The sequence below is a fragment of the Macaca mulatta genome, chromosome 1 (genome assembly GCF_049350105.2).
Source record: "Macaca mulatta isolate MMU2019108-1 chromosome 1, T2T-MMU8v2.0, whole genome shotgun sequence".
NCBI classification, from domain to species: Eukaryota; Metazoa; Chordata; class Mammalia; order Primates; family Cercopithecidae; genus Macaca; species Macaca mulatta.
In genome coordinates this window covers 178,249,364-178,274,963 of record NC_133406.1, presented here as the reverse complement: position 1 = coordinate 178,274,963, position 25,600 = coordinate 178,249,364, and the positions used below count along the sequence as shown (strand labels likewise).

Here is a 25,600-nt window from a genome sequence, read left to right as displayed (position 1 = left end):
TAAGGAAGAGAAAATATATTTACTATTCATTAAGTGGAAGTGGATCTTCATAAAGGGTTTCATCCTCCTTGTCTTCATGTTGAGGAAGCAGAGGAGGAGGAAGAGGAGGGGTCAGTCTTGCTGTCTTAGGGACAGCAGAGGTGGAAAAAGCAGAGAGGGGTAGAAGGGGAGGTAGGAGAGGTAGGCACACTTGATGTAACTTTTATTGAAAAAATTTTATATTTTTTAAGGGGATCCTTGTTGTTCAAACCTGGGTTGTTCAAGGGTCAACTGTGTATTAAATTTGGGATTATAATTTAAAATTTATTTATTAGTTTATTTATTTTTGTTTTTGTTTTGAGACAGAGTCTTGCTCTGTTGCCCAGGCTGGAGTGTAGCAGTGTGATCTCAGCTCATTGCAACCTCCACCTCCCAGGTTCAAGCAATTCTCATGCCTCAGCCTCCCAAGTAGCTGGGATTACAGGCACACACCACCACGTCTGGCTAATTTTTGTATTTTTAGTAGAGATGGGTTTTCACCATGTTGGCCAGGTTGGTCTCAAATTCCTGACCTCAAGTAACCCACCTGCCTCAGCCTCCCAAAGTGCTTGGATTACAGTCGTGAGCCACTGCACCTGTCCTAAAATTTAAAGGGATTTAATTAACCATGATGGTTAAATGGGGTTATTTAAGGAAATACTATTTTTTAAACTTAACTGAACATTAATTAAAGGACAAATTGATGTTATTTTTATACAAAATGACTAGATTTGTGAATAAATTAACTAGATTGGTACATTGAGCTTTACTTATGAAAAAGGTATAGTTTAAACTTACAACCTTACTACATTGAATATCAATGAAACCAAGCAACTGTAAGTAACCCTTTCCATGCAGAAAAGCTTCTCTCTGATATTTTAAAACCTGAATTGACAAGGGAATGCTTATAAGATCCAGAAGGGCTTGACTGAGTGGTCCTGTTAAAACTGTTGCTATTGTGGGTCTTCCTGGGATTTCTTGTATTATCAAAACAAATTTAAAAACTTAGGTTTATATAACTGCTAAAATTTGAATGTGTCCCCCCAAAAGCATGTGTTGGAAACTTAATCCTCGATGCAACAGTGTAGGGAGGTGGGGTCTAATTGGAGGTGTTTAGGTCACAAGGGCTCCAACCTTGTGAATGGATTAAGCACTGATTATAAAAGGGCTTGAGGCTGTGAGTTCAACCTCCTGTTCTCTCATGTATGCACACACTCTCTTGCTATGTGATGCCTTCTACCATGTTATGACACAGCAAGAAGGCTGCCAGATGCGATGCAGCCCTTTGACCTTGTACTTCCCAGCCTCCAGAACCGTGAGCCAAATAAACTTCAATTGTTTATAAATTGCTTGGTCTGTGGTATTCTGTTATAGCAGCACAAAACATCAAAACTATCCATTTCAATGCCCTTAAAAGACTCCTCTGTTATCCGCTCACCAGATTGGCAGGCCCTCTGGAACAGAGATTGTGCATCACAGATTTGCAACTCTCTGCAGGGCTCCTCCCCACCTCACCCCAACACCCACCCTTTCTCAACTGCCAGATATATAGTGCACCCCTGGGACCATGCATTTGTTCATTCGCCTGCACTGGGGAGTCAGCAGGTCTGGTCCTTAGGGAAAACTCTGGACATTTGTGGGAATATTTTAAATAGGGTGATTGCAAAGCATGACTGTCATTAAATGGGTGGGAACCAGGGATGCTAGATGTTCTGTGATCATAAGACAGTCCTATATATGAAGAATTGTTTCATAAACGATTCGATTTTCAAATGTTTGCTAGACATTCATGTGGGTGAAAAACTCAATTATAGTTATTTGAGGCTAGAATCTGACTCTGCTTTCCATATAAACTAAGATATTTTTGTATGGTTTTAATATATGCTGAATTTTCCAAGAATGCAATTACTATGTAAATCAAGAGAAGATTGTCCTTTATTATATTTGAAACTTTACCAGTTGTTGTTTATTATTTTGGAAAAAAATCACATAACCAAAGGCAAAGTAGCTCATAGTATTTGAGTTATCAATGCAATATTACAGTATCTGTCTGCATTTGTGGGTGTCCGTCATCCATGGTGATTCTGTATACAAAAGCAAGAATATCACCTTTTTATCCTAACACTGATTGGGGGCATTTCCAAGCTTTTCCATATTGAAATACACACTATTTAATTCAAAAAATCTCCTTTTATTTATCCTTTATATGACACTTGGGTGTTAGATTCACTTTACAAAATCATGTGTGTCTGCAGGGTAAATTATCTATGAACTCCATTTCAGAGTACTGAGGGATATTACACAGTAGTTGTTGGGTCACCGCACTGCTCTCCACCCTTAATCTCCTCTCTGAAAGTTCCTTTTGCCTTCTTGAAATGTGGTTCTCCTCTCAGAATCTTGTTTCTTCTGTAGCCCTCACAACTGATGGTTGTTTTCTCTCCTACATCCTCCTACCACTGGACTCAGAAGTGGGCTAGCTGTCTGCTTCTTCCCCGCTAAGAGTTCCAGACCTTTGTTCTCCTTCTCTGAAAATCCCCAGCTCTGAAGCTCCTAGCCTCAGACAATAGCACTGCTTTCTTCAGAGCTCTGGGTCTTTGCTCCTTGAGGAGCAAAGATTTGAGGATTTTAGCCTGCATTCATTGTCTCTCTCTCCAACACTGTGTCAGTCTCAGTTCTTGGTGATTTCAATATTCATGGAAATAGAGACAATGTTCAGGTAAAGCACAGGCAGTGACCAATCAGAAGTAATGTCAGTCCTCTGGAGGGCTTCCTGCTAGGCATGGTATTACCCTTTAATTGCTGGGTCAGATCTTAGGGAGGTCCTGGGTCCAGGGACAGGAGCCAGGGTAGCCAAGGCAATGGGGGAGCACTCATGGGTCTTAAGCAGTGGCCATTAACCAACTGATATGAAAGAATGTTAACATCTTAACAACTGAAATGGACACACTCATTCTACCAGGTGCTATTAGCCCTGAGTGCAGATGATCCTCCCAAGTTTCTTGGTCTCTCTTCTCCTGTCACCTTGTTCTCCACGCTAGCTCAGCTACCCACACCCATTGTCATGTGCTGGATCCATGAACATAGTCGCACCCCCTCCACGATGTAAATTATAAGCATCCCAGTCTTGGACCTCTAGCTTCTGTCCTTCCAGATTACTCCACCGACAGCCCCAACTCCAACATTCTCCCACCTAATCAGAGCCTATAATTCATTATATATCACAGTTTCCACTATGCCTGTCCTCCTTCATGCCTTCCAGTCTTTTCTAATCTAATCACCCAGTTTAGATTAGACTAATTTAATCACCCAGATTAGATTCCACCAAACATCACCATAATCATGCCCTTGTGTACACAAAATCCCCTTACTCTAGTCTTCCTTTTTTTCCCTACCAGCCTGACAAGCCAATCTGTGTTAAAATCAAGTCTTCAGCTGTTCCAAGCATGCTCTTAGGTACTTGAATGTAGCTGAAGAAAGCCACACTGCCACATCAATCCTACTACATTGCCTAGGCCAGTCACTTTCCCACTCTGCTAAATAATCAGAATTATCACACATCTTTTCTTGCCTCTTCAAACTTCCAAAACTCATCTGTCCCCCTTACTCAAATCTAGTGGTTCTCAGAATTTTTGGACTTGGGGCCCCTTAAATAACTCTTGAAATTTGAGGACCCTAAAGAGCTATTGTTATATGGATTATACCTATTGATATTTATTATATTAAAATTAAAGCTGAGATATTTTAAATATATGTATTGTTTATTTAGAAATAACAATATAAGCCCGTTATATGTTAACATAAATAACACATTTTTATGAAAAAGAACTGTATTTTTCAAACTCCAAAAGAAATTTTTTTTTTTTTGGAGACAGATCTCACTCTGTTGCCCAGGCTATAGTGCAGTGGAGTGATCTTGGCTCACCGCAACCTCTGCTTCTCGGGTTCAAGTGATTTTCCTGCCTGAGCCTCCCAAGTAGTTGGGATTATAGGCATGTGCCACCACACCTGGCTAATTTTTGTATTTCTAGCAGACACGGGGTTTCACCATGTTGGCCAGGCTGGTTTCAAACTCCTGACCTCAAGTGATCGGCCTGCCGCGGCCTCCCAAAGTGCTGGGATCACAGGTGTGAGCCACTGCGCCCAGCCTCAAACTCTAAAAAATTTTAATGAGAAGAGAAGCACTGTTTTATATTTTGATAAAATCTTTTTCATGTTTGGCTTGAAACAATTGGATTCTCATATCTGCTTCTGGATTCAAATTGTTATAAGATGTAGTTTTGAATGAAGTATATTAGGAAAATCCACAGACACAGATAAATCATTAGAAATGTGAGGAATATTTTGATAGCATTTTCAGATAATTGAGGATATTCTTCTTTGATATTGTGCACAAACATGACAGGTGGTAATTTTTTAAAGGTTAGTCACAGTTTAGATTTTCAAACCATAATAATCAACTTTTCATACTCAGTTACATTAAAATCTATTGATTTATCTTGTATTTTTGAATGGATTTTTTTCACCTGTGCATGATATTGTAACATCATGCATCACCCACTTGAAAATACTGGTTCACAGAAGTATGCAGATATTCTAAATGTTGACATACTTAATTATATAAGATTGTTAAGTCACAGCGATTAGTATCATCACTGATCTCATCAGAAATCTTTAGGTATTGAGAAGGTGCCAAGCTCATGGGGACAGATACAAGTTTTTCAGCAGGTTGTGAATTTTATCATTGTCAACAAATAGTTCACAAATAACTCCTGTCAAACAGACTCACTTTGTTCATTTGTTAATGTCTGCCAAATACCCAAATCTGAATAATCAAAGTTGGCCTGTTAGTCATTCTTTCAACTGGTGTTCCTTGGGTAAAGAGGCGAGGTCACCTCTCACGTCAAACAATCACACGAGGGCTTTTCCTTGAAACAGCTCTCATACTTTGGTATGCGGCATAAGTGCTCTATGCGTACTTCCTATTCAACAGAGAATATTAAAACGACATGTACTCTAGGAATGAAATTTCATAAAATTCATATTTTTTACTTCTTCCTCAAGGATGTTCTTCAGCGAAACTGCTTTTTATCCCCTGCAACTGCTTGGTGGTGAAGAATATAATGACCACTAGGAGAGTTTGGCACCGCTGCCTTGATTTGTGCTAAGACACCAGCAGTTTTACCAACCATTGCTTTTGCACCATCAGCACAGTTGTTAACATAGTTAATACAGGATAAACCAGGCAATTCAAAAAAATTATTCAATCCTTTGAACATTTAAGCACCAATGTGTTCATTGCATCCACATCCACATATCAATCTTTGATGATTGGTTTGTGTTGAACCTGAACAAATGCAAGCCGAGTTGCAAATCTAGGCACATGCATAGACTTGCTCATTTTAAGGCAAAAGTTCAATTTTACAGAGGAGATATTCACTTAGTCTTTATGTTTGCAACTAATTCTTGACTTGGAGTTACCACACCATTGAAAAGTGGTAGTTATGTCATTTCTTTTTTCTTTTTCTTTTATATTTTTACACAGGGTCTTGTTCTATCACCCAGGCTGGAGTGCAGTGGCATGATCACAGCTTACTGCAGCCTCAACCTCCTGGGCTCAAGTGATCTTCCTGCCTCAGCTTCTGGAGTAGCCAGGAGCACAAGTGCATGCCACCACGTCCAGCTAATTGTTTAAATTCTTCGTAGAAACTGGGTCTTACGATGTTGCCCAGGCTAGTCTCAAAATCCTGGGCTCAAGCAATTCTCCACCTCGGTCTTCCAAAGTGCTGGGATTACAAGTGTTAAGTTTAGCCTGAAGCTACTTCCTTACATATTGATTTTTGTTTGTTTGGTTGGTTGGTTGGGGTTTTTGTTGTTGTTGTTGTTGTTTGTTTTGTTTTGTTTTTGAGATGGAGCCTCACTCTGTTGCCCAGGCTGGAGTACAATGGCGCGATCTCGGCTCACTGCAACCTCTGCGTTCTGGGTTCAAGCAATTCTCCTGTCTCAGCCTTCTGAGTAGCTGGAACTACAGGTGCACACTACCACGCCTGGCTAATTTTTGTATTTTTAGTAGAGACGGGGTTTTGCCATATTGGTCAGGCTGGTCTTGAACTCCTGACCTCAGGTGATCCACCTGCCTCAGCCTCCCAAAGTGCTGGGATTACAGGTATGAGCCACTGCACCCAGCCATCCTTACATATTTTAAGTTCAACCTAAAAGTTTCTCTGTACATCATGAACTATAACCTAAATGGAATTGTAAACTGGCTGTGGCCTACTCTTGTGCCAGTCACTGAGTTTTTGCCACTCAAATGTGGCCAACTGTTCAAATAAGGCAACCGTGTTCAAATAAGGCAACCGTGTTCAAATAAGGCAAATGCTGAGCTATAACCAATCTGGCTGTTTCTGTGCCTCATTTCCATTTTCCGTACATCACTTTCCTTTTTCTGTCCATAAACCTTCTACCACGTGACTGCACTGGAGTCTCGGAGCCTGCTCTGATTTGGGAGGCTGCTCAATTCACAAATCATTCTTTGCTCAATTGAACTCTGTTAAATATAATTTGGCTAAGGTTTTTCTTTTACCACAGGCATGAGCCACCACTCTTGGCCTATAATTTCTTTTAATGACTTTTCATCCTGCAAGCATTTAGCAATGTCAACTATACAAGTTGTTATTAATCTCTCTACTACTGTAGTACTTTTCCGGGCAATGTAATATGGTGACTTACCTTGTAAGGTGCTTCAGTAGTTTTTTCACTTCTAGTTTGAAAACCTGTAACAAACAATAATTGGATTATAAACAGTTTATTATACATATGTTCAAGATATCCCATTCATTTTTCTTTATATTCTGTATGACCAGCTCTAATGTGGTATATCCCTAATGTGGTATTTTGTTATGGCAGCACAAAATGGTCTAAGACAAAGATCAATGTACAATAATAAAAGAAATAGTCCACCAAAATGATGTAACAGGCCGGGTGCAGTGGCTCACGCCTGTAATCCCAGAACTTTGGGAGGCCAAAGCAGGTGGATCACCTGAAGTCAGGAGTTCAAGTCCAGCCTGGCCAACGTGGTGAAACCTGGTCTCTACTAAAAATTAAAAAATTAGCCAGGCGTGGTGGCGGGCGCCTGTAATCCCAGATACTCGGCAGCTGAGGCAAGAGAATCACTTGAACCTGGGAGGCCGGAGGTTGCAGTGAGCCAAGATCGCGCCATTGCACTCCAGCCTGGGCAACAAGAGCGAAACTCTGTCTCAAAAAAAAAAAAAAAAAAAAAAAAGTAACAATTATGAACTTGTATGTACTTTGTGCTTATTTAGGAAATTGTCTTAGTTCACTCATGCTGCTATAACAAACTACTCTAGACTGGGTAATTTATAAAAAACAAATGTATTTCTCACAGTTTTAGAGACTGGGAGGTCCAAGATCAAGGCAGTAGCAGGCTTGGTGTCTAGTGAGGGCAGTTCCTCATGAATGGTTCCTTCTACGTGTCCTCACATGGCCAAAGAGATGGAAGGGCAAAAGCACCATGACGCTCCCTCCAAACCTCTTTTGTAAGAGCACTGATCTAATCATGAGGGCTGAGTGTTCCTGATGCAATCACTTCCCAACAGGCTGCATCTTTTAACACTCTCACCTTGGGGTTTAAGTTCTAACATATGAACTTTGGCGGGACACACACATTCAAACCATAGCATAAATCTCACACTATCTCTGTATTCTAAATATATTTTTCTAAACTTTGTCTAATAATTCTAAAGTTTTGTTTTCATAACTGAAGCTTTAGTATATGGAGAGCATAGGCTGAGCATGGTGGCTCATGCCTGTAATCCCAGCACTTTAGGAGGCCAAGGTGGGCAGATTGCTTGAGCCTGGGAGTTCAAGACCAGCCTGGGCAGCATAGCAAGACCCTATCTCTAAAAACAAATCAAAAAAAGGAAAAAAAAAAAAAGAAACATCAACAAAAGAAAAAGTTTTTAAAAAAACAACAAAGAAATACATTGAGAGCATAATTTTTTCAATTGTGAGTAGGGAATTCAGTTGATTAATATTAAAAAATTAATACCATTAATTGAATAGTTCACTGTAATGCCACCTATATAATATTGAAGTCTGGGCTGGGTGCAGTGGCTCATGCCTGTGATCCCAACCCCCGAGGTTATGACAGGTGGATCACCTGAGGCCAGGAGTTCGAGACTAGCCTGGCAAACATGTCAAAACCCCCCCTCTACTAAAAATACAAAAAAATTAGCTAGGCCTAGTGGTGATGCCTGTAATCCCAGCTACTTGGGAGGCTGAGGCAGGAGAATAACTTGAACCTGGGAGACAGAGGTTACAGTGAGCCAAGATCACGCCATTGCACTTCAGCCTGGGCAACAAGAGTGAAACTCTGTCTCAACAACAACATAAAAACAATTCTGAGGTCTGATATATGCTATGCCAAGATGAATTTATAGTAGCTCCATTCTATTTCAGTTAATTTTTTTTTTTAAATAGAGATGAGGTCTTGATATGTTGCTCAGGCTGGTCTTGAACTCCTGAGCTCAAGTGATCCTACTGCCTCGGCCTCCCAAAGTGCTGGGATTACGAGTGTGAGCCACCATGCCTGGCCTATTCTGTTTCATTTATATATTTCCATATATCTATCCCATAATAGACTATATTAATGAATCAAGCTTTGTGTCTCTCCTGTGTAACTGACAATGGCATAGGTCAGGGTAGATTTTTGTTTAATATTTATTGTACTTGCTGAATAGTTCTGTATTATCTATTTTGTCTTCGTTTTTTATTTTAAAAGTAAATTTGAGAACATTCTCCACTAAAAGGAGCTAGGGCTCCTGCAAGAATGCCTGATTCCAGGGCTGTGCAGAGAAGGCTGAATTTGAGCCTGGAACACCTTATCTCAGGGAGAAAGGGAATGCTCAAAAACAACGGCACATATCAAAAGAGCCTGGGGGCCAGCCTAATCTGGGAGAATACGTATATCAAATAAGTAAAGATATTAACAGATTATAATTCCAATGACTGAAATAATCATTCAAGTTCATGCTAATATAAAGAAATACATTAACAAGTAAATAGGAAAAAAGAGAACAGCTTTCTTAGAAGGGAATGCCAACTAAGAAATGCAGAATGAATGATAAGGTTAGACAATCACTAATTGGCAAGTATCATAGTAATAATTTAAGCAAGAATTATCAATGGATGTGAACGTTTATGGGTGAAAATTTGATAAGGAACAGGATATTTACATGGTCTCAAAGTATTTCCCCACAAAATACTTACTAATTACAAAGAAGAAAAGTGTAGCTTTACAGTGGAGAAGGCTGGGAGACACCAGCTTGTCCCAGCGATCCAGGTTAGTATCACCAGCAATGAAACAGACTAACATATGTGACTTTTTTGTTTGTTTGTTTTTGAGACAGGAGTGGTTCAATCACAGTTCACTGCAGCCTCCACCTCCTGGCTCAGATGAGTCTTCCCCTCTGCCTTCTGAGTAGCTGGGACTACAGGCGCGTGCCACCACACCTGGCTAACTTTTGTATTTTTTTGTAGAGACAGGTTTCACCACGTTGCCCAGGCCAGTCTCAAACTCCCGAACTCAAGCCATTTGCCCACCTTGGCCTCTCACATTTCTGGGATTATAGGCGTGAGCCACTGCACTCAGCCCAGACTCTTGATATGGTGCAGTGCAAAACACACAGCATCACTTCCCTGGTAATTCTGCCAAAGACACAAAATCTGAACTTAATCACGAAGGAACATCAAATAAACCTGATTTGAAAGACATCCTACAAAATAATTGGCCTCTACTTTTCAAAAATATCAAGGTCATGGAGGACTAAGAACGATCAAAGAACTGTTACAGATTGTTAAAGAGATTACATGCTGATTAAGTGCAATATTTTAAAATAATATTTCAAATAATTTTAAAATATCTAATCCAGGATTACATGTTGTATTTAATCAACATGTAATATTTAAAAATTATTTTTCTATTACTATATAGATATTATTAAGGTAACTAGCAAATGTTGAATGAGGTCTATGGATTAGATAATAATATTGTCTTGTTATTAATCTCCTGATTTTGACATCTGCTTGGTGGCTATGTAAGAGAATGTCTTTGTTCTTAGGAATTACATACTGAAATATTGAGGAATAAAAGGGCATCATGTCTGCTACTTACTCTCATACATATAAAAGCAAACGTGGTAAATGTTAAACTTTGGGGAATTTGAACAAAGAGTATCCAGTAGTTCTTGGTATAACTTTTAAAAATTTTCTAAGTTTGAAATTATTTAATACTAAAAAATTATGAAAAAAATAGTGCATTTTGTTTCCTACCATGATATCTATATTTTAAATATGAGTCTTAGCTTTTTTTTCTTTTTAATCACTCTTTGGGACCTCAATAGTGTTTATTCAATGTGTATTTTTGGCGTCTAAGTGCTAGAGTCTAGGGATGTCGAGGTGAACTAGAAAAAAATGTAGCCTTGCCCACATGAAGTTATAAACTAGTGGGGAAATCAACTATTGCACCAATAATTATGTAAGTGTAGCGATTAGGTTATTCATTTCTGCAGCAACATATATGCTTCCCAAAGTCTTGCACATGGGCAAACATTATTATATTCCTTCTTTATGAAAATATGAACTCAATCTCACTTTTATTTTTCCTGAAGGTCCTCTCTGTCTCACAATGACACTACAACCACAGGAGGCCATTAAAAGTCCACCCAACTGATTCCTTCTTTCACTGTGTGTTTCTGTTGGAGGGATGAGCATTAAAGAGGGAAATGGTGGTGGTGGTTCTTTTGAAAGCTGAAAAACTTTCCATCTTGAAGAGCATTAAAGTCTGCTGCAGAAGCAGGGCACATTTTCAAACCTCCTGTTCATTACAGAGATATGCATCTAAGGAACTATGGGCCATGTTATGGGGTGACTTTTGAAATTCAAACAAAAGGGAGTTTGTTACAGAGCTCAGAAGGGCAGTTCTGAAAGCTTCATTAATTCTAACAATAATTTCCAATTAATCTATTCATCACATCCTGATTTTCTGAAATAATTCATTTTCTAAGCAGCTACCTTTAAGTGAAATTAAGAATGCTATGATTTTAACTGATCCAACCTAAGCTAACCATTTAGCCATTTGTTAAAATGTAAAACAGAAGCCTGGGCCCAGGTCTGAGATGAGCAATTTGCAGTAATATTCTTCATACATGCAGCCTTTGGAACGAGGAACCCTGGCACTCCCCAGGGATATTAAGGATCTAGGGATAAATAGAATTACACCAGGTGCTTCTCCTGGCTTGGGGCCCAAGGCACAATAACAGAGGGGATATCAGTGAGGCCATAATGGGAACACATCCAACATTCTCCAATTCAACCCACCCAGTGAAAATATAGCTCTCTAGTAGGAGTGAGGGGGTGGAGACATGGGGATGGAGATGAGAATGAGGATGTGTAGTGTGGGGTTTGGAAGTGTGGGTTATTCAGGAAGCTTCCCTCCTGCCACTGTAGATCTTGTTAACTGCTGTGGGTCATTAGCAGCCCCTCACTCTGTGTCTAGGGTATGTCTGCTTCTTAGGGTGCTGCCTCTCTGCTCAGACCTGGCTCCCTAGGGCCTGCCTTGCCATGGCTATGGTACCTCAAGAACTATTCTGGAATCAGCTGATGTTTTCACTGCACCCCCTTGGCCCCCAACCTCCGGCACTTGGCCCTGTCAAGAATCATGCATAGCTTTTAGCTCTTAAATGCAGGTGTCTCTCCATTTTTGGAAAATGAGTCACGGAAATACTGCAGTCCACAAGCTAATAAATCGAGGAGGCTTTGTTCTATAAACGGATTTCCCAGAAAATCCTTCTGAAAACTGAGCTTTCCTGATTAGCAGAGGCAGATTTACCATGAAGCCAACAAAGCTTACATGACATCACTCATTTTCAGAGGCCCCTCCAATGCCGTGGGAAGTTCCCTAATAATGTGTTTCCATGGTCATATTTTAACACATTTTCAAAGGCATAGTATATTAACTGTAACTGCTTATAGCTACTGTCTCCTTCCCCTACATGCCCCTTTCCCTGCGTCCATGGTTTTGGGTGTCTGGGAGCAATTTCAGGATCCAGGTAAAGGAAGCATGAGTTGGGTCTAATCCTATTTAGTCTGGGTTTAGAGGGACATTTTTATGTGCCTCCAATTCACTCTGATCTATAATTTAGTTATTGCTAGACATCCTAGTGTGGGAAAAGGCTCTCAGGAACATCCCTACCAACCATATATGGACTCCCTTCAGACTCATGACAGGAAGAGACTATACTCATAAGTATGTAAGCAATGGAGGACAAACATGTTTGAAGAAAAACTGGCCTGGCTGGGCCAAGGCCCTTGTGAAAGGAAGTCTCCTTCCAACCAAGTCTCACTTTCCCCACCAAGGAAAGCCCTTGTTTCCTAGGTGTGGAATTCTAGAAGCTTCTTTCCTTTCAAGGAGGCAGGAAGCTCCTTTGCCTCCTGTTCACTGGAGTTAGAATTGACCCTTAGCAGATTCTCTGTGCTGGGCTAGTAGAGACCACAGTTCCTCTTCTTGAGGCTGTAGGACCCATTTCTAAAAAACTAAATTTTTGTGAATAAAATATTTAAATATCTTGAGAGATCTCAATACTTAAAAGGATCTCAGGGAGAATCTTTCCATAAAAAGAATACCTGCTTCCAAATTACTCTGCTATGAGTTCTAGGGTTACAAATAATAGTTAAAATATTTTGGACACTTGCTTTGTGCCAGGTACCGTGTTAAGTGTATTTAGTGCACATTATTTAATCTGCTTATTAGAGCAAAGAGAAAATCATTAAAATTATCCCAATTTTAGAGAAGAGTTAGTTGGCGCTTATTGAGGCTATGTAACCTATTAAGGGCCTCCCAGTTCTGAAGAGGTGGAAGCAGTCTTCAAAAGTTACGTTCTTTTGAGTTTTAGGGACTGCTTTTTCTTTAATTTAATATTGTCTTATAATTATGTAAAATGTGAACATGGTTCTCAAGTCAAATCTATAAAAATATAGTCTCTATTCTTTTCCCCTCATGCTATTTCATTCCGCCCCATAAGTAACCTCTTTTTAAGATGATTTATCCTTCTAATTTTGAAAAAATACTCAAGCAAATACCTTTTTTAGAGAAATGATAGCACACTTTTCTTCATTTTGTTAAATCTGAAGAATATAAAACCAAATGACACATTTGAACCTGAATTGTGTACAGTTTAAGCCTATGATAAAGTGACTTTAAAACATAAATACTTGACTAATTTGATTACTTTAGAAGACACCTGGAAACCATATAATTGTTTTGAAAATTGGTAAATTTTTTTAGAAGAATCAAGACAGGCCAGGCATGGTAGCATGCACCTGTAACCCCAGCACTTTGGGAGCCCAAGGCACGCGGATCACCTGAGATCAGGAGTTCAAGACAAGCCCGGCCAATATGGTAAAACCCCGTCTCTACCAAAAATACAAATATTAGCCGGGCTTGGTGGCAGGCACCTGTAATCCCAGCTACTTGGGAGACTGAGACATAAGAACCACTTGAACCCCGGAGGTAGAGGTTGAAGTGAGCCAAGATCATGCCACTGCACTTCAGCCTGGGGGACAAGAGCCAAACTGTCTCAAATAGATAGATAGATAAATAAATAAATAAATAGATGAAGAATCAAGACTTTTGTCCTGCCATTGCTAAAAAAAGTACTCCAATTATATGTGTGTGTGTTTACTTATTTACTTACATAAAAATATATTTACTTATGTATTTTAATTGTACAAACTAGTGGCAAGAAGTTTCTCTTCATAGAAGTATCTCAGCTCATATAAGAAAGAATGAGAATCAGAGGAGTATCACCTTGCAACCCCTATGAATTACTCTGCATAGGCAATGATCATGAACAGATACTAATATCACAGAAAGGAGACAGCTAGATATTACCAACTGCACAATGAAAGTAAACACAACCACCTATAGTCTTGCAACAACAACAACAAAAAATCAAACCTGACTGTCATCAAGCTTCATGACCTCACTATCAGTTACAGAAACTACAAGAAAAAGGGAACATATTAAACAACACGATGGGGACATAATCAGCAAATTCCAGGCTATGGGAAATTCTATAGGAAAAACAACCTGGTTTTTTTTGACCAGTAAATTGCACCAAATAAAAAACGAGATGAAAAGGAAAACCCATGAATTAAAAGAAACTTAAGAGACATAATCAATTTTAATGTATGACTCTTACTTGGGTTCTGATTCTAACAAACAGCCCAAAATTATTTTGAGGACCATAGGGAATTCACAGAAATTACTGAATTGGTATTTGATAAAAATCAAGTTCAGTTTTTCAATATGTTAATGTTATTATGGGTTTTTTGATTCTTTATAGTTTAGACCTACATATGGAAATATTTATGGGTGAAATATTATGTTGTCTGGGATTTGTTCCAAAATTATTCACTGGGGGAGAGGAGTGGCTGGAAATATGGATGAAACAAGATTGACCTTGTGTTTATAATTTTTGAATCAGAATGATGAGTACACAGGAGTTTCTTATATTATTCTCCCTGTTTTTACGTGTTTGAAAATCTTCATACAAGAAATATTTTTATTTTTGATTGATTGATTGATTGATTTACTTTGAGACAGAGCCTTGCTCTATTGCCCAGGCTGGAGTGCAGTGGTGTGATCACAGCTCACTGCATCCTCAACCTCTCAGGTTTGAGCAATCCTCCTGCCTCAGCCTCCCAAGTAGCTGGGACTACAGGAGTGCACCACCATACCCAGCTAATTTTTTGTTTTTGTTAGAGACAGGGTCTCACTATGTTGCCCTAGATGGTCTCAAACTCCTGGGCTCAAGTGATCTTTCCACCTCAACCTCTCAAAGTGCTGCAATTACAGGCATGAGCCCAAAACTTTTTAAAGACTTAAAAAATTATGTTCTTAAACACTAAGTTGATCCCATCTCATCACCCATGTATTAACCCACAAATATAGGGTGATTAATTTTCTCCCAGTTTTGAAAAGTAAAATTTTACCAATATTATTAATATATTCAAATCATTCCTCACAAATTATAACAACTTTTCTCCCCTCTTTCCTGTTCATTGAACATGATTTACCCTCACTCCAGTTAAAATAACACATCATTCCCCTCCTAACCCAGCCAAGAGAATTGAGAGATTCCCAAACACATTCTCAACTCCTTAATGCTGGAAAGGTGCTGCTAAGCTGAGGGAAGCTGGAGATAATGGATACCAGAAGCTTTTCTCTATTCCTGTTAATGTGTTCCCCTTAGAAAAGCTTAACAATACTTTTTTAACTGAGTGAAAATGGTCCCGTAAGTGATTCTGGTGGATGTGGAGATGCGCCCCCGACTTGTTGCCCCAGTTGGTGGGCGTGCTGTCAGTAGACAGCTTCAGAGATTGCCTCAGTTGTAGAGAGATGCCTTCTCCAAGGTTCTGCCCTTTCAGGGGCAGCTCACATCCTGCAGTGCGGCATGTGGTGATCCGGCCATAGTGACCCAATGCAGGACAACTCTTGACAGGCTGTTCAGCTCCAGGGTGGTGGCTGGGGGGGTGTCAGTTAAGGCTGCAACACAAGTGGACGTCTCCTCTGTCTGCTCCTGTTTCTTTCTGTTCCCTTCCACAGCTGTTGCCCCCATGGGTGTTCTCGATGCACATCTGCACACTGCACTCTGTCTCAGAGTCACTCTTTGAAGAACCCACATGGCAACTGCAACCATGCATTGAAATGCCTCACATTACTGGCAACTGAGCAACTTCGTGAAGGCCTTAGTTATTCATGTCTTTGCTTAGTAGCTCAAAACGCTGAGATTGTCTTGAAAAAAATTCAAGTCACCTATTCTTAAGAGAAGTTGACTGCTTATTGTTTTGTGGTCTGTGGACACTAGAAAAGTAGTTTATCCTGAACGCTTAGGATTAGCTGGACTCATGTCACAGCATCTTAGACCTGACCAGTGATCCCAGAGTGGGGTAGGCCTTTCTTGGTGCTCTTTCTTGCAACTCTTAGATGGATATCGATGTTGGCAAGTGCTTCACTCACCAGCTCATGCATGTGGATCCCAAGATTCTAGGGATATAGCGATCCCTTTATGGATGCAAGTTTACCCTTAAGAGAAACTCTAGGCCTCACACATATGTTTACAAGTTATTCGATATTGCCAGAAGTTTCACCTTGAGTGAACCTGAAGTGCAAATCATTCCAATCTTATTGCAGCTGTCATGTTTTCCCTGTAACTGGGATTGTGAGACACAGTGAGTATCTGGGTTGCCAGTAATTGAGGAGAGGAAAATGCCACGGCTAGTTTATTTAGTGTAGTGTATTTGCTGGTTTAATTTTAGTTGGGATTAATATGTATAAGGGCTTTCGTAGCTTCATTCATTATTTTGGTCCCTTTTCACACAAGATCTTCTGTTCTTCAACCGTGAACTCTATCAATAAAGAGTTTCTAAGAGATGTAACCATCATGGTCAGAGAGGGAATAATGTATAAATCCTGACCATTTTCATTTGCAGATGATTTCATATTTGATCTTTATATCAGAGCCAATGGTTTGGGTTTTTTTCTTTTTCCCAAATGGCACCATGGCACCTTCAGGATGGTAAGGGATATTTCTTTGCCTGAGTGTTATAATTTTTTTTTTTTTTTTTTTTGAGACGGAGTCTCGCTCTGTCACCCGGGCTGGAGTGCATGGCTGGATCTCAGCTCACTGCAAGCTCCGCCTCCCGGGTTTACGCCATTCTCCTGCCTCAGCCTCCCGAATAGCTGGGACTACAGGCGCCCGCCCCCTCGCGCGGCTAGTTTTTTGTGTTTTTTTTAGTAGAGAAGGGGTTTCACCGTGTTAGCCAGGATGGTCTCGATCTCCTGACCTCGTGATCCGCCCGTCTCGGCCTCCCAAAGTTCTGGGATTACAGGCTTGAGCCACCACGCCCGGCCTCTGAGTGTTATAATTAATAGTAGTTATAAAAGTAAAGCAGAATTAAAAATAATGAAATTCTGATATATGTTATAACATGGATGAACTTTGAAAACATGCTGAGTGGAAGAAGCCAGATACAAAAAGAAAAAATATATTATTCCCCTTATTTCCATCAAATTTATAGAGACGGAAAGTAGAATTGTGCTTACCATGGGTTGGGGTGAAGAGAGAGTCGGGAAATTCTCTGCTATTATTGTTTTAAAAACCCATTATTGTTTAATGGGTACAGAATTTCAGGTTGGGAAGATAAAAATGTTCTGGAGATGGATGGTGGTGGTGGTTGTACAACAATCTGAATATAGCTAATACCACAGAACTGTACACTTAAAATAGTTAAACGATAAATTTTATGTCATATATTTTACCACAATTTTTTTAAAAAGTAAAGCAGAAGGTCAGAAGGGCAGTTAGTGTTGCGGCACCTGAGGGCTTTGGGAGTTAAACAGACCTAGATCTGAGGCCCTGCTTTGCCACTCAGTAGCCATGTGACCTTGGTGAAGTAAACTAGCCACCTGGGCCTTGTCAATAAAATGGGCTACCCCACATGGTTGCTGGAAGGATTAAATGAGATGGTGTAGGTGATGCCCTTGTCACAGAGCCTGGCACCTGGTGAGTGCTCAGTAAATGCTGGCTGGGATTAGGAAGCAGAATGCACAGTAGTTAAACCACCTGGAGTTGGAACACTTGATGATGAATCCTGGCAATTTACCTCTCACCATCAGAAGGATTGGACAAATTACTTGACCTCTCTGTGCCCCAACTGTCTCATCTGTAAAGCAGAGAAAATGATAGGCCCACCTCAGAGTGCTGTTATAAGGATTACAGCATTTCCATTAATGAACACATACATTAACACGTAAAGCAAAGACGTGCCTAGCAAGCATTATTTAAATATTCACTTTTATTACGAGGAGCAATTCTGGGGTAATAGACAAAAATGACCAAATAGGCTTATCAGAATACACACACCAAGTATTTTTTTAAGGTAATTATGATTTGCCTTGTACTGCTTCATTTTAATTGTTGTTTGATATGGTTTGGATTTGTGTCCCCGCCCAAATCTCATGTCGAATTGTAATCACCAGTGTTGGAGGAGGGGCCTAGTGGGAGGTGATAGGATCATGGGGGTGGATTTTCCCTTTGATATTCTCATGATAGTGAGTTCTCATGACATCTGGTTGTTTAAAAGTGTGTAGCATCTGCCCCCTGGCTCCCTTCCTCCTGCCCCAGCTATGTAAGACATGCTTCCTTCCTCTTTGCCTTCTGCCATGATTATAAGTTTTCTGAGGCCTCCGCAACCATGCTTCCCGTACATCCTGGGGAACCGTGCGTCAGTTAACCCTCTTTTCTTTATAAATTACCCGACTCAGGTAGTTCTTTATAGCAATGTGAGAACAGACTAATACATTGCTGTTGCAGTCAGTTAGCACTTCTCAGATGCTTACTATGTCCCAGGCACTCTGCAAAGCACTTTCAAAGCATTGCCTTTTAAAATGCTCTCAACATTCCCCATTCAACAAGACACAGAGCAGATGAGCAGCTTGCCCAAAGATCAGCCAACTAGAACTACCATGTGTCTGACTCCAGATTTCATCACTCCACTCTACCTCTTACAACAGTCTGCAGCTGTTGCCAGTGAAAACGCCTGTACAATAGAATGCAAAAAATAAATAATTAAAGCCTCTGGGATGGGGGTCAACAACTGAGACTGGAACCTGGGATAAAATTGTTACTGCATCAAGCATTAATTTAGAACTAAGCCTCCCAGAGACCAAGGCGAAATGTCGTATGATATCTGACTTTTAAAGAGAAGCCTTGCTCTTCCTTCCCTCACCCCAAACCTGGCACACTCCTACACAGATACTCATCATTAAAATCTAGGCGCCATCTACATTTGCCAGGCACTTTTCAGTTTTTCAAAGTATATACTTGTTCCTGACACCAAAGTCTCAGCTAAACTGATGGTGTGGATTCTCATAGGAGGAATATTGAGTGACCTGATCAACAATATCTTCATGAGAGTTGGTGCAGAGGCTGTGTGACCACAATCCAAGTGACTACTCTTGGTGTCAGCCCTCGGTAAAAGGCAGGCAGCAGAGTGTTCAGTCTGTGGGCCCTGGCAGGAGTAGGCACCAGTGGATCACAGGGCTCTTTGCCCGACAATGAACTACTGTGATCTGTTCAGCTGCAAGTAACCAGTAACACCGCTGTGTGGAATATCATGCATTGCTTTATCATGTACTCTTACATGGGACAAGGAATTAAGATTTAAGAAGAAATTACAGAAGAAATTAAAATTTAAAGTGCTACCCATTGGCCTAATGTATTTTCCTGAAAATTGGGGAAAATACAGAAGCACTAGATTTTAGTAGGAGAACATCTTGGTACAGCTCACAGAAAAGTAGTGATCACAAAATAAGGTTACATGTGAGAGGACAAAGTTCCTTAATGCCTCCCTTGTTTTTCATGGGGGGCGGTCCCTGAAGTGCAGAGGTCGAAGCAGTCCACAGGTAAGGAGGAACCCACCAAGTTGGAGGAGGCAGAGCTGTGGGCTTGCTGCCCTTCCAATCCCTAGAGTAGGGCAGGGGCCACCAGCTCTCAAAGGTCAGCCTTCTTCCATAGAAAGGATTCCTTTCTGTGCCAGAGGCTAGGCATTGTATTTCTTACTCTGCCACCGGGCCTAACAGCAGTGAGCTAATGTGTTTTATGAATTTCTAAGACAGAGCAGCTTAATGCGGCCTTTCCCAAACTTTGATCAAGGAAAATCTATATTGGCAGCACATCTATTAATATCCATAGAACAGAGCTCCTCACGACACACTGATTTAATGTAATGAGCAGACATAGGTGAATAAACTCTGGCCCATGACCAAGGGAAACGAAACGTAATCCTTGTGTTGTGCTTTCATCTTGCTTTCTATTTTAAATGTTGGTTTCTCTTTAAATGAGGCCCTCTGCCCTACAGGAGTCCTTTGTGCAAGAAAAGTATGTTTGCATTTCAAAGTCTTACATTTCCCAATAAAGCCAACTTCTGGGAACACATTTTACTGTGATAAAGACCGTTCCGAGATTAGAAAGCTAAACAATAGCACAGTGCATTAAAAAGTTCTTTACTATGGGATTAGCCATGAGAGACCCATAAATACTTAGACAATCTTCATTGTCTGTGAATCCACTGGACAACTACATAGCCAGCATGCTAAGGAAATGCGTGACCATCCATATGTGGGTGGGTTAATGGGTAGTAACTGTAGGGCATGTGTCTTCCAGGAATATTAACTATTCTCCAGCTGGCTGACTTTGACAAATCACTTTCCCTATATGCATCTTAATTTGACATCTGAAAAATGAGGGGGTTGGATTACAATGTTTCCAAACTTCTCCAAAGATAAGAATCCCTGGGGTAGTGGTTAAATATTGAGATTACTAAACCCTCCATGGAAATTCTGATGAAATGGATCTGGGCTGGAGCCCAGTAACCTGGTTTTTGCTTGTTTTTTAGTCACTTGCTTCTATGCTTGCCTGCTTGTTTGTTTTTAAACAGGAGCTTTAGGTCCCTGTCTTCAAGGAAGTTGGGGAAACCTTGACTAGATAACTGAGAGACTTTCCAACCCCGCCATTCTGTAATTCTGTGACTCTGCGAGGTAGGCGATCCACCAGCCCCCTCACTAGGAGTTAAAATAAGATGTTGAGAAATTTTCCTTTTGTAGGTTCTCCCCGATGATGGAGGGGCCTCTGGTTAAGTTTGTATGAAACAGATATCTACTTCTCACAAGTCAACACCACCATAAGCCCTGTGGGAAGCCACAAACCGTAGTTGTTTTGTGCTTATTAGAACTGTGAGGGTTCTTCCCATAAACTCTTCTGACAGGTTCTAAACTGGTATCCCACACAGGGTCCTAGTGTCTATTCTTTTCCCCAAATCTCACATTTACAACTTTTGACATCCAGATGGTTTCAGAACCTCGTAACTCCACTAATGGCTCCCGAGATAAGATGGTGACTTGTGGTCAAATCTCAAACTCCTACACACACCAAACCTGCTCGCTTCCTCTTGCTTCTCCAGAAGCCAGTCAGTCCCTGAGACCAACCCAACCATTTGTGAGAACTGGTTGGGAAAATGAGGGCTGCTTTTCCAACCAATCCCTTGAGACAATCTGAAGGCAAAGGGCTAACAGTTTCTGCGAGTTTAACTTATCTGAAAGAAAACTTAGACTGGGATGCTCCCAAACTGTCATTTCTACTTGAAGTTTAAACATTTTTAAGATGCACCTACACTTGCTCAAATGATGCAAGTGGGAAGGAAAGCAGAAGATTTTAGAATCTCTGAACACCTTTGAAAACAGTAGTCATCAGTGTGAGAGAAGAGTTGACACTGGAGAAAGGAAATGCAGACAGAAGATTGTGAGGTTAAGTAAAAACCCTGACCCCTGAATTTTAAATGGACGTATTGGTATGAACCCATGATATATTTGATATTTAAAAATATATATATCCTCTAGCTCTGTCCACTGAAAAGGACTAGAAGCAAATGATCAACCCAGTAGAATGAGCACAGCAAATACTCATTGTAGTCTCTAAATCCTATTTTCCAGCTGGACATGGTGGTTCATGCCTGTAACCCCAGCACTTTGGGAGGCTGAAGTGAAGCGATTGTTTGAGCCCAGGAGTTAGACGCTGCAGTGAGCTATGAGGGCACCACTACACTCCAGTCCAGATGACGGAGACAGAACAGACCATGTTTCTAAAACTAAATAAATAAATCCTATTTTCCACCAAAAGGAGCCACTGCTTTTTGGAAAAATAGCTGATTCCAAATCTGGGGCAGCAAATTGCAAGATGACCCTAGATTGCTTTGTCATACTAGAAAGCAAGGAAACTATCAAAGAAGTTTCAGGAAGACTCAGCAGCTAATTTAAATAGCATCCCACTAGCCAAAGATGGAATAATTTGAATATTAATAAGAATAATCACTGCAATGTATTTAAACCATCGAATGTATAAAAAATCCATGAATTTATTTCAATACATTTAAAGTTTCATTGGCCCTCCCCCAAAAAAAATGCGTTGGTTACATTTGGAGGATCCTACGGAAATACCTTATTATTTTGAATACTGGTAAATAAAGCGAAAGAATCAAGCACTCAGCCTCATTTCTGTGCAATCTATATTTCAGCCAAATAGTGAATAAAGAGAAAGGTTTTTTTTTACAGAGTATTTTCGCTAAATACATTATAAAGGAATGATATAATTTGACTACCATCAATTTACATTTCCTAATGGATATGGATAGGAATCATTGATAGCTGCTATTAATAATATCACACAAGAAAGGAGATAATCAAACATTATGTACCTCCTGATGGAAGTACACAGCATCTATGGAGCATTCTCACCAAAAAAGCTTAAACTGAAATCTGATCAAGTCTCTAGATCTAATTAAAAATTTATAGGACATACAGGGGTCAGAGGAAGATGAAATCAGCAAAAGACAGACTGTATGGAAAACACTATGACATTGGTCCAGTTTCTCCAATGAATAGGTTGCAAGGAAAGAAAAAAAGAAAAGAATATAGTTGAAGCCTGTACATTAAAACAGACTTAAACATATCAGCTGTTCAACACATGGATTTTATTTGGGTCCTGATTCTAACCAAAAGTAGTAAAACAATTATGAGACTTTCTTGTATTCAGGAAAGCTAAATACAGACTGGATATATAACAATATTAAGGACTGTTAGCTAGTTGGTTGGTTGGTTTTGTTTTGTTTTCAGACAGGGTCTTGCTTTGTTGCCCAGGCTGGAATACAATCTGTGGTCTCGGCTCACTGCGGCCTCGACCTCCTAAGCTCAAGCGATCATCCCACCTCAGCCTCCCGAGTAGCTGGGACTACAGGCATGAACCACCACACTCAGCTAATTTTTTGTAGAGACGGGGTCTCGCCATGTTGCTGGTCTCAAACTCCTGTGTTCAAACAATCTGCCTGTCTTGGCCTCCCGAAGTCTCCCAAAGTGCTGGCATTACAGGTATGAACCACCGCACCAGTTTTTTTGTTTGTTTGTTTGTTTTTGTTTTTTAGAAACAGGGTCTCCCTCTGTAACTCAAGATGGACTGCAGTGGCACAGTCATAACTCACTGCAGCCTCAACTTTCTGAGCTCGAGCGATCCACCCTGCCTCAAACTCTGGACTACTAAAGGCGCACACTGCCCCACCCAGCTAACTTTTATTTTTTGTAGAGATGGGGTCTCAATATGCTGATCTGGAACTCCTGGCCTCAAAGGATCTCCTTGCTTCAGCCTCCCAAGGTGCTAAGGTTACTGGCAAGAGCCACTGCACCAGGACTGTTAATTTTTTACAGTGTGGAAATGGCTCTGGCTATTTTTTTAAAAAAGTTCTTATATTTTAAAATCTTATACATATTCATGGAAAAATGATATTGTGCCTGAGATTTGCTTTAAAATAATCTGGAGGCGGGGAATGGAGGGCATGGAGGAAGTTAGAGGGGCTGTGAGTTGATTGCTGTCTAGCTGGATGGGGGTTTCATGGAGGTTCATTGCGCTATTCTCTCTACTTTTGCATACAGTAAGATTTTTCTATAATAAAAATAATGTAAGTAGGAGTGATTGTTCCCTCTCTTGAAAGGATTCACCTTGCACATTCTTGAAAGGTGGCCAAGGAAGCCACCCCTTGTCCCCCTTCCTGTGGGATGAGGTATGTCTGGAGCCTGCAGAAGTGGGTGTGACTCTGCTCTGTCGCTCACATCTACTGAAGTCTTGAAAAATAACGGAACCCAATAAACATTTAAAAGCGACTTTCTCCAACATCAAGTTACTGCACCATTGTTTGGTAGGGTAGGGAGCAACAGAGAACCATGATGTCACACTCCAGAACGCCAACATTTTTTCCCTGTCTTCACTGAAAACTTAGACCATCTTCATATTTTGTTCTGAGACCAGAAGGAAGATCTGGGGCTCTTGGCCAGCATCTCCTTCTTGTCAGGATTGGTCTCTTTCTTTCCATTTCTTTAAAGAATGAAAAACAGCAGAAGAACCTGGAAAACATTATGTACCTTTCACAGAAATAAAATACAAGTATACTATGTCCATTTCTCATAGACACCGGAGCCAGGTGCTCATTTTATTTTCAGATATGTGGAGAATCTTTTGTTAGATACTCAGCCCAGCACAATGGGGAGAAAACAGGATATACATATATGGTAACTAGGTTGTAAATAGATTTTAATCCCTTGGGCCAGCCTACCTTTAATTCCTAATGCCCTGCCTACAGTGAAATTACATGGCCAATATCCTAGTTCTCAGCTTTTGAAAGTTTCCTTCTTTACGCAGTCCTGGAATTCCTTATGTGCTTAGAAACAAAAACAATTATATGATAAATGACTCAAAAAACAAACAACCTTGTAATAAACTTTCAGCATTTTCCTGAACAGGAAGAGTAACAGTCCCAAACAGTCCCAAACTGTTTTCCTTGCTTGCTGAGCTGCAAATCTTTGTTCTGCACACTGATTCCTGATCCATGGTGCCCTTTTCATTAATCTGCTGGCAGATTTGAACCAAATCTAATTCCCATCCTTTCCATAAAACCTCCGATCTCTCCTGAAAGCCAAAGTCTGGGCCCAGGAAGTGCAGTCAGAAACAAAAATGAATTAACACTGAGTAAAAAAAAAAAAAATTGAGTAAAACATGCTAAACCTTCTTCATGCCTTCTTTCCTTTAATACTCATCCATCCCTCTGAGGTGACTGCTTTAATTCTCTTCATTTCATACATGGAGAAACTGGAGCTTAAAGGGGTTACAACTAGTAAGAGGCTGAGCTGTGACTTGAACAAATTTCTTTTTGACTCTAAAGCTCAAGCTTATAATCACTGTAATAAACCTTTTATATCAGGAGGCTTTGGATGGACTTATTTACATTAAAAATAGCAGAACTTTGCAGGAAAGATGCCAAGGCAGCAAGACATAGTAAGAAAGGGCACATGTGGTTGTGCATGCTGAGCCCTACAGAGGGTGCTATTTGTATTATAGTTTATGGGACTAGCATCCCTGGAGTTGTGCTGGGTACTGACTGCAGCAGGACCACCTGCCCTGAATGAGCATGGGCTTTGAAGTTTCAATAAGCTCCTATGATCTTTGACTGTGGGTAAGTTGCTTGGGGTTGACATTAAATGCAGAACAGACAATTCTGCTACGATGACTGCTACCCTAGTGGCCATTGCAGTGGTTATGAATACAGATTTATGAGTACTGTACTCAGAAAGCAACCTCTCCCAGCGTGTTCTTCCTGAGGGTAGAAGATCACTTTGTCTCGTATTTGGCCAAGTGCAGGTTCCTTCTCCTCCCTCTAAACCTCTAAATGCAGGAGTGCTTAGATCTGTCTTTGGGCATCTCCTCTACCATTTTCAAGGTGATGTCATCTAGGCCCATAGTTCAAATGCCATCCACATACAATGACTCCCAAATTCTATCTCCAGCTTTATCCTCTTCCCCAGCTCCAGACTCTATCTCCATCTTAACCTCTCCACTTGGGCATC

At 40.4% G+C, this 25,600-nt stretch overlaps 1 protein-coding gene across 1 annotated transcript in view; it reads right to left on the bottom strand.

Annotated features, from left to right (window-relative positions):
* The window catches only part of KANK4 (KN motif and ankyrin repeat domains 4), a 208,250-nt gene that overhangs the window by 137,082 nt on the left and 45,568 nt on the right, over positions 1 to 25,600 (bottom strand). The window contains exon 2 of the mRNA XM_077955030.1: positions 6,745 to 6,788. The gene's annotated coding sequence lies outside the window, so the exon portion shown is untranslated. The remainder of the gene's footprint in view (positions 1 to 6,744; positions 6,789 to 25,600) is intronic.